The sequence below is a fragment of the Trichomycterus rosablanca genome, chromosome 4 (assembly GCF_030014385.1).
Source record: "Trichomycterus rosablanca isolate fTriRos1 chromosome 4, fTriRos1.hap1, whole genome shotgun sequence".
Taxonomy (NCBI): Eukaryota; Metazoa; Chordata; class Actinopteri; order Siluriformes; family Trichomycteridae; genus Trichomycterus; species Trichomycterus rosablanca.
Window position 1 is genome coordinate 49,649,705 of NC_085991.1, and position 8,293 is coordinate 49,657,997.

Below are 8,293 nucleotides of genomic sequence, written 5' to 3' on the forward strand. Positions count from 1 at the left end.
ATAACAGGATTAAGTATATTAATGACATTACATTCATTATTTTTTAAAACAAAGCAACATACAGCTGAAAATGCTTAATAAGAAGTGGAAATGAATGGGGCTCTATGGGATGTTTGGAACTTTTCAGAGCTCCACAACCCGGAAGCTGCGCAAAAAAAAAAGTCCCGCCCCCGTTACAACGGTTCCCTATGGGAGTGTCGCCACTCTGTTCTCTCTACCGCTCTGGTATTACCAAGCAAAGACGAGGTGTGGCTTACATTTTTGTTCTTATTACTTTCATTTAGTAATAATACTGTCACTGTAAATATGTTTAACATCTTTTATTGTTACATTGTTGTTATTACTTGCACTGTTTTTCTTGAATTGATATATGTACTGTATATCTGTAATTTTTATTATAATGTATATTTACTATTGTTATTGTCCCCATCATTCTGTAGATTAAAACTACAGATATTTAATTTACTAAGCAGTTAAAAGCTGTAGGTGCACGTGTTATATGTAACACTACAGTCCACTTTCTTCTATATTTAATCTACAGACCAGAGCCAGCCTATCAGAATTCATCTTCTCATGTGTGCTGAATTACAGTCAGTACTACATATAGTACATCTGACCATAAGGAGAACCTGAATGGAAACGTTGAAAGCCAGACGCTCATCCCTCAGCTACAGCAAACTGGTCATTCATCTGATCTGTAACATAAAAACACCAGTATAATCATGATCAGAAATCCAGTGTAAGTTTGATCATGAATTGTTGCTGAATGTTGTGCAGTTCTTACTGTGAGCTCTGTAACATTTCACTCCCAGAATGAAGGTCACCAGCAGATACGGAGAAGCCGCCACTGCGCTACTGATCATCTTCAGCACTGACAGTGAAGCTTCTGTATATCAATCACAAAATACATAAACACAAATCCAATATCAGAGTATAGACACTTTTTAAACTCATGTTACTTACTGTGATTTTATTCGTTGGAGTTAAAATGATGTGATCATATCTGGTTCAGTACCTGTACAGGTGAGTCTCTCTGTAGCAGAGCTGGTACTGACTTTGTTGGCTGCAGTGCAGTTCAGGTGTAACTTCTTCTTCTGTTGGTGAGAGACTGAAGTTCAGCTGAGCTCCATCAGCATCTTTATATCTGCTCCACCTGTAGGAGACGCTCTCAGCTCCAAGTGCTTCACACCTCATACTAAACTTACAGATACCTTCAGACTCTATCCATGTTCGATTCCATTCAATCATCACACTGGTTATGGGGTCTAAACATATAGTAAAAAATAATCAGCAATCACTGCAGTTTTATTAGCAACACACACACACACACACACACACACACACACACACACACACACACGATACTCACCTTGAACAAACACTTCAAATTCTTGTGTTGGAAACTGTTTTGCGGGTCCTTTTGCTACTGCAACAATGGTGAACAATCCAGAGTCACTGGGTTTAAGATCTTGAACAGTTACCCCAATTTGAATCTGGTTCTCCTTCAGCCTTCCACTGAACTGGCTTTCCACAACTGAATAATTACTGCTTGAGTACTTATAGAAAGTTTTCTGATTGTATTTCCAGTCAACCTTTGACACTGATTGTTTTGGATGGTTCAGTGAAAACCTTTGGTGGATCTTCTCTTGTATACCCAATCATGATTCCCTCATCTATTAACAATTCACCTGCTTATTGAGGAACGTTTAAAAACATTGTATTTTTAAAAGTGTCATTTTTTCTTTTGCTTCTCTCCCAACACAGAGTTGTTACTCCTCTGCTTAACAAACTGCTCTGTTACTGAGTGATATAGGAAGGATTTACTACATTAAATTGATCTTGAAAACATCTGTGGAGGATTTACCTTCAGAACTTACAGCTGTTATGAGAAAAGGTTCTGTTCTCCGTAATCTCCTCAAAGTCCAGGGGGTAATGTACACAAAATCCATATACAAACACTACATGCTACTGTGTATATTTTAAGTTATTACTAAATTAAATTAAAGTATAAAATGGGACTTGAACATGTGTAATTAAAACACAAACCCAGGATAAACAACTGCTAGTTATAAATAAATAATGTTGCATGAATGGACATTATAACTACTGTAAATAATTCATAAAACGACAGCCTGACACCCTCTTCATACTTCTCTTCATATTTCTTCTTCTCTTCTGTCTATATGATGTAGTTATACAGGTACATACCCTGAAGAATTCCAAGTAAGAGTATTCCACAGAGGGATGCACGGTGTCCATGAAATGCATAAAATTCTTGCATTGTTGTCGAAGTGAACGATTGTTTATTTTCTTACTGCAGACTGGAGACTTACTTGAACACTTCCTTATTCACTAGGCATCTGATCCGCTCTATCAACACTGTAGCTGCTAAAATGCCACAAACTAACAGCTAATCATTGTGGTTTCCAATTTATTTATAAGATTAAATACATTTTATTATCAGAATATATTGTTACATGAAGGATTCAGACTTGTTTGGAGCTTCTTTATCACAAAGTACAAATTTTATGCAATTCTTTTACATTTAGCTCTTATTCTTCTCTGCTGAGTATCAGTAACTCACTTCTCATTCTGATCAGCCCTGTACATGAGGAAGTGATGCTACATGCTGTTTTAGCTCCAGGTTTGTGTGGGCTGATATGCAGACGCGTCTCTACATTAAGCTCACTAGATGTTACTGTGGAGCAGTGAATGATATCAGTTTCTGAGCTGAAAAAAAGAGTCCATAAAAGAGGACTTAAGAGCCTGTAGAATCTGGAGAGGTTCTGGATTAAGAAGTTCTCTCACAGTTCTTGTTCTAGATTACTATTAAGCATTATAAAAGAAGACTCAGTGCTGTTGTGTTGCACACAGTACCCAAAGCAGCCAACGATTGTTACATATGGTTTATTTTTCCTTCATTCATTTGGTTTCAATAATTGCCTTATCCTAAGGGTTCTGATGAGTCCAACTCAGAGCAGGACATCACACTCCCACTCATCTACTCACTGTCTCATTTATAGGCATTTAAGAGTAAATCCACCTTCTGTATGGTTCTTCAGGTTCTCAGGAACCATGGTGCTGTAAGAAATCCACTCTTCCAGCTGTGTTCTTGTTCATAATCATTTTATTAAATCATCAGATTTAATATCAGATGCTGGTTTTTATCACATTTTGACTTTTCAGGAAGGACAAAACACCAGATATCTTGGGTTCATATCTGCAATGGATTGAGAGTCAATGTAAACGTAAGTAACACTGCAGCTTTTTTATTTGCATTTTCTATTCTGTTCAAACTTTTTTCTGATTTTCTGATTTGGGTTGTACATTCAATTCATAGATAATTTTACTTTAACAGAAAGAGACTGATCTGTTATGAATGAACTTAAAAACTCAAGTACATATACTCAAAACTTCTTAAGTACTATAACAAAATGTTATTACTTTATTGCAAAGATGTTTTTCTTTGTGTATGTGCGTTTGAGGGTCCATTTATAAGATACCCAAGAATACAGCTGGTACTAAGCCCTTGTTGTTGGATAGCATTGTTAACTGCTCAGCTTTTTTTTTTGGGGGGGGGGGGGGGACTGGGGTGAGGGGGGCCCATGGGCACTGCTTGTGCATAGGGCCCAGAATTTGGTGCTACGCCCCTGCCTCTTACTATAATAAAAATTAATATATTCTTTTTAAATTATGCAATATTGCAAATTTTAATAAATAAAATAAAACACATTCTCACTGGGGATATTTCATACTCCCAGTTAAAGGGTTGCCAACCGTCCCGTAAAATTAGACTGAGACAGGCCTATATGTTTAAAACAGAAGGAAACTGCTGCTACCGTGGGAATTGGAAAGTGTTTAGTTATTATTTTAAGTAGTGTTCATTTTCAGTCTTAGTAGCGCTGTGTGTGTGCAGATGTATCAGCATAAGAACCTGTTTATTACACTGCTGTTTGAGTAGTGCAGTGGGCAGAGCGGTTCGAATCCGGCTTAGGGCATAATATAACACAAGCAGGGCCGGCGCTATTGGGGTGCTGGGGTGGGCATTGACCCCCCAGATTTTCTCACTGCCCCCCTAAGCAACGCAGTCCAGAACCAGGGCTGCATGTCAGTGTGAAGATGGATTATGTAAAATATTGTTTGCACTATTGATAAAAAATGTTACATGATGTTCTTTATGTTGTTTTGCCTAAAATATAAAATATGGTTCTAATTTTTTATTATAAAGAATGAAAATAATAAATGTTAATAAATGTTACATTTTGATAATGTTCCTATGACGGTGTAAGACCCGATATGTTTTTTTTATAGGGCAACCCTAACCGCCTACCCCCCGCTACCACTCAAGTAAACACCCGCCATCTCACCCTCCACCCTATGCCTTACACTAACCAGCCAGCCCAGGGTGTTCCTTATTTCCAGTTCTGAAAGTTGGCAACCCTAAGTTCTAATCATATTTATTATTATTTTAATATTGTAACATTAAATTTATATAAAATAATAATAATGTACAGTATGTTTGTATTACAAGAGGGTGTCAGACAGCAACATGGGGATCTTGGTAAAAACTTCACCAGTCACAGTCTGTGATGGGATTGGCATTCTGGAAGTTTGAATGTTTACCATATCCATGGGGACTTCCGCGCTTTTCAGTTTAACAATTACGTGCTGGTGTACTTTATGTACTTATAGATAGATAGAAATAAAAATAACTTTATTAATCCTGAGGGAAACTGTTTCATTACAGCAGCTAAACACAGAACTCTACACATATTGTACAACCATACAATATAGAAAAAAACAACAGTAAGGGAGGGATATACAGGGGCATCACTATATGGGTCAATGACGAATAAGGAATTTCAACAGGCCAATTTTAAAATACTAAAAATAAGAGTGTTTCTTGCAATTGTTCACTTATTTAGAATGTTGTGTACATGTAAATTCCTATTGAAATTTTAAATTAAGTCATTTTAGTGTTTTTTCATCCAGATGAATTGGCTGTGGCCTAACAAAATGTCATGTGGTGCGACTGTGATTTATTTTAAAATTAATTAATTTTCTTAACATGCTTAACAGTTTTTTTGCAAGTACTCAATAATATAATGTGTTTAGAAACAAATTATGTTATTACTTTAAGTTTTTGTAAATAATGTACTTGTATTTTTTGTTGTATAACATCAAATTCACTTCCTTAAATGTACTTGACAGACTTATTTTTCCTGTAAATCACATTAAACATATTAATTTTTTTTACAACTACGTTTAACTTAGGCATACTGCATCAGTGATTAATATTTTAGCAACATAAGTGAGATTTATTATTTATAATTTAATTGAGTTACTTCTGTTATTGGTTGCACCACATGATAAGTGGTCGCCCCAAATGACATGAAGACCTCTTATTGTTAAAAATCTATTTGAAGAGATCAATAAACAAATTTAAATAAATTTAAACCAGATTTTATTAACATTTCATCAAACTGACATGAATAGAAATGTTTCACAAACTTTCCATGAAAGGGTGAACATGGTCTGCAACAATGTTTAGGTAGGAGCTACGTGTCAGAGTAAAATCCACAAGGATGGCAGGACCCGAGGTTTCCCAGCACAATGTTGCCAATCACACTGCCTCCGCTGGCTCGCCTTCTTTCTATAGTGCATCCTGGTGCCATGTGTTCCCCATGTAAGCAACACACAGCACCAGCACCCGGCCATCCACATGATGTAAAAGAAAACGTGCTTCATCAGACCAGGCCACCTTCTTCCATTGCTCCGTGGACCAGTTGCAATGCTCATGTGTCCATTGTTGGCACTTTCGGTGGTGGACAGGGGTCAGCATGGGCACCCTGACTGGTCTGCGGCTATGCAGCCCCATACACAACAAACTGTGATGCTCTGTGTATTCTGACACCTTTCTATCAGAACCAGCATTAATGTCTTCAGCAATTTGAGCTACAGTAGCTCGTCCACACGGGCCAGCCTTCACTCCCCACGTGCATCAATGAGCCTTGGCCGACCATGCCCTTGTCACCGGTTTACCACTGTTCCTTCTTTGGACCACTTTTGATAGATACTGACCACTGCAGACCGGGAACACGCCTCAAGAGCTGCAGTTTTGGAGATGCTTTGACCCAGTCGTCTAGCCATCACAGTTTGGCCCTCGTCAAACTCATCAAACTTTTCCTGCTTCTAACATCAACTTTGAGTTGATCACTTGCTGCCTAATATACCCCCCCACCCCCCAACTAACAGGTGCTGTGATGAAGAAATAATCGGTGTTATTCACTTTACCTGTCAGTGCTCATACTGTTATGCCTGGTCAGTAAATAGTGTTATGCCTTAATTATAGGGTATATTTTATTTTGCACTAATGATAGACAGCAGAAAAAACATGTTAATGAAAAATCTATTTTTCTCCAGGTGATAAAAAGAACTACAATACACCCAAGCTATATGTACTTCATGTTTGTTTATTTATGCTGCATGTTTAACATAACCTTTCTCTTCTCCTAGCCAGGTACTGAGATCATACTGCAGATATAAATGAATATATATAAATAAAAAAAGAATAAATGGCTAAAAATGCATAATTACCAAAGTGAAATTACATTTACTAATTTTAATTTTGTGTTTTTCAAAAATTGTTCAAAGTTTAAACATAAGTCATTGTTTCTGTTGCAATAAAATATATCCCAAAAACTATACACTGTTAGACATTTCTGTAATTTCTACAGTTATTAACCACATACCACACAGTAAAATACTGTAAATAGTTTTTACAGTACATAACAGTATTTTCCACTGCATCATGACAATTTTGCCTGATGCCAAATACTGAATACAGAGATTTACTGTATTTTTGACATTGAGGTAAATTACTGTAATTACCTTTGGCGCCAAACGATTTTATTGACAAGATTCAACCTAATTTTCAGCTGTGAGAGTTTTGAACTGATATTGTTTACCAAACGGTTTAGCTTCGGAACCACCACATTATCTCAGGTTTTGCGGGAAGGAGTTCAGGAGAGGCGCGCACAGAAACAGTTCGGCTATGATGGATGGAGCCGCAGTGGAGCAGCAGGGGTGCTGACCCTTGAAGAGGATTTTTTTACACCAAAACTGGGAACCAGCAAAAAATAAAGGTAAAGAGTCTACGACAGTTAGGACAATAAATTAAACAGTCACGGTTATCGGGTCTATTGTGCACTATAGGAGCGTTAGCATTACTTGTGGGCAACTTTTTTCCAAAGTAAAACAAGTAAACGTTCCATTTTACAAATGACTGTGAGTTTCATGTTTAAAGCTAAGTTAGTCAGGTTAGGTGAAACTTACGACACCACAGCGCTAGCATAGTAGCTAATCTCCTGCGACGCTGTAAACTGTGACATCGTTTAACAGTCGCCACAGGATCCTTACAAAACATTGTAATTTTCAGAAAGATTAGATTTATTTTGAGGATTCTGTATTGAATTGCATAGAACTGTTAAAGATGATCTTTCTGTGATTACAGGTGAACAATGCTGAATGGATTGTTAATGGAAAAGAACAAAGCAGGTTGCAGGTTGAGAAGTGGTTTACCTCGCTGCGTTTGCTACCCCAGGGTCTACCTAGGAACACGGTTCATTTCATGTTAAGTCGGGTATGTGAGTCGACAGTGTTGTGTTTTATACCAAAACTACTATTGTGTTTCTGTAACCCTGCATTTCTGAAGCTCTTGTGTTATTTCTAATGTAACTTTATCTAGATTCATTGTTCATTGTTGTACTATGCATTCAGTACTGAATTATTTAACAGTAAAAGTGTTTTTCTGTAATATGAATTAACATGAATTTTGTACATGTTATGTTAATGCACATTGTGTTATTTTAAATGTGTTGTTTAAAATGTATTTTGAAAGTTGCATGGATTAAAGTAAGAATGTTTTTAAGGAAATTCTGTACTTGTACACGTTTTTGTTGAAAGTGCTTTAAGCATTTGCAGTGATTTAAATAAAGAATTTGATATGTTGCAATAATTGTCTGTGTGGATTAAATAGCAGTATTGTGTAAGTTATAAGTCAAATAAGCACAATTTACAGATTTTTAAAATTTTTTAAATTAAATGTAACAAATAATTACAGTATTGTACAGTTAACCTAAGTTTTTACTGTGGTGGTACTGTAAAATGCAATTACAGTAACATTAAGTTACTGTAAAATAAAATACAGTTATGGTACTGTAAATTTGAATTACAGTAACTTACTGGCAACAGTGTTGCCAGTAAGTTACTGTAAAAACCCTTTGAAATGTCT

At 36.5% G+C, this 8,293-nt stretch overlaps 1 long non-coding RNA gene and 1 pseudogene across 1 annotated transcript; one reads left to right on the plus strand and one right to left on the minus strand.

Moving 5' to 3' along the window:
- Nucleotides 1–657: 657 nt before the first annotated feature.
- LOC134311975 (uncharacterized) lies at nucleotides 658–1,649 on the minus strand (annotated as a pseudogene).
- A 191-nt stretch (nucleotides 1,650–1,840) lies between these two features.
- On the plus strand, nucleotides 1,841–4,507 carry LOC134312471 (uncharacterized). Its single transcript, XR_010011552.1, has 3 exons — nucleotides 1,841–1,929; nucleotides 3,187–3,248; nucleotides 4,312–4,507. It is a non-coding gene; the product is annotated as an uncharacterized LOC134312471 (long non-coding RNA).
- Nucleotides 4,508–8,293: the final 3,786 nt, after the last annotated feature.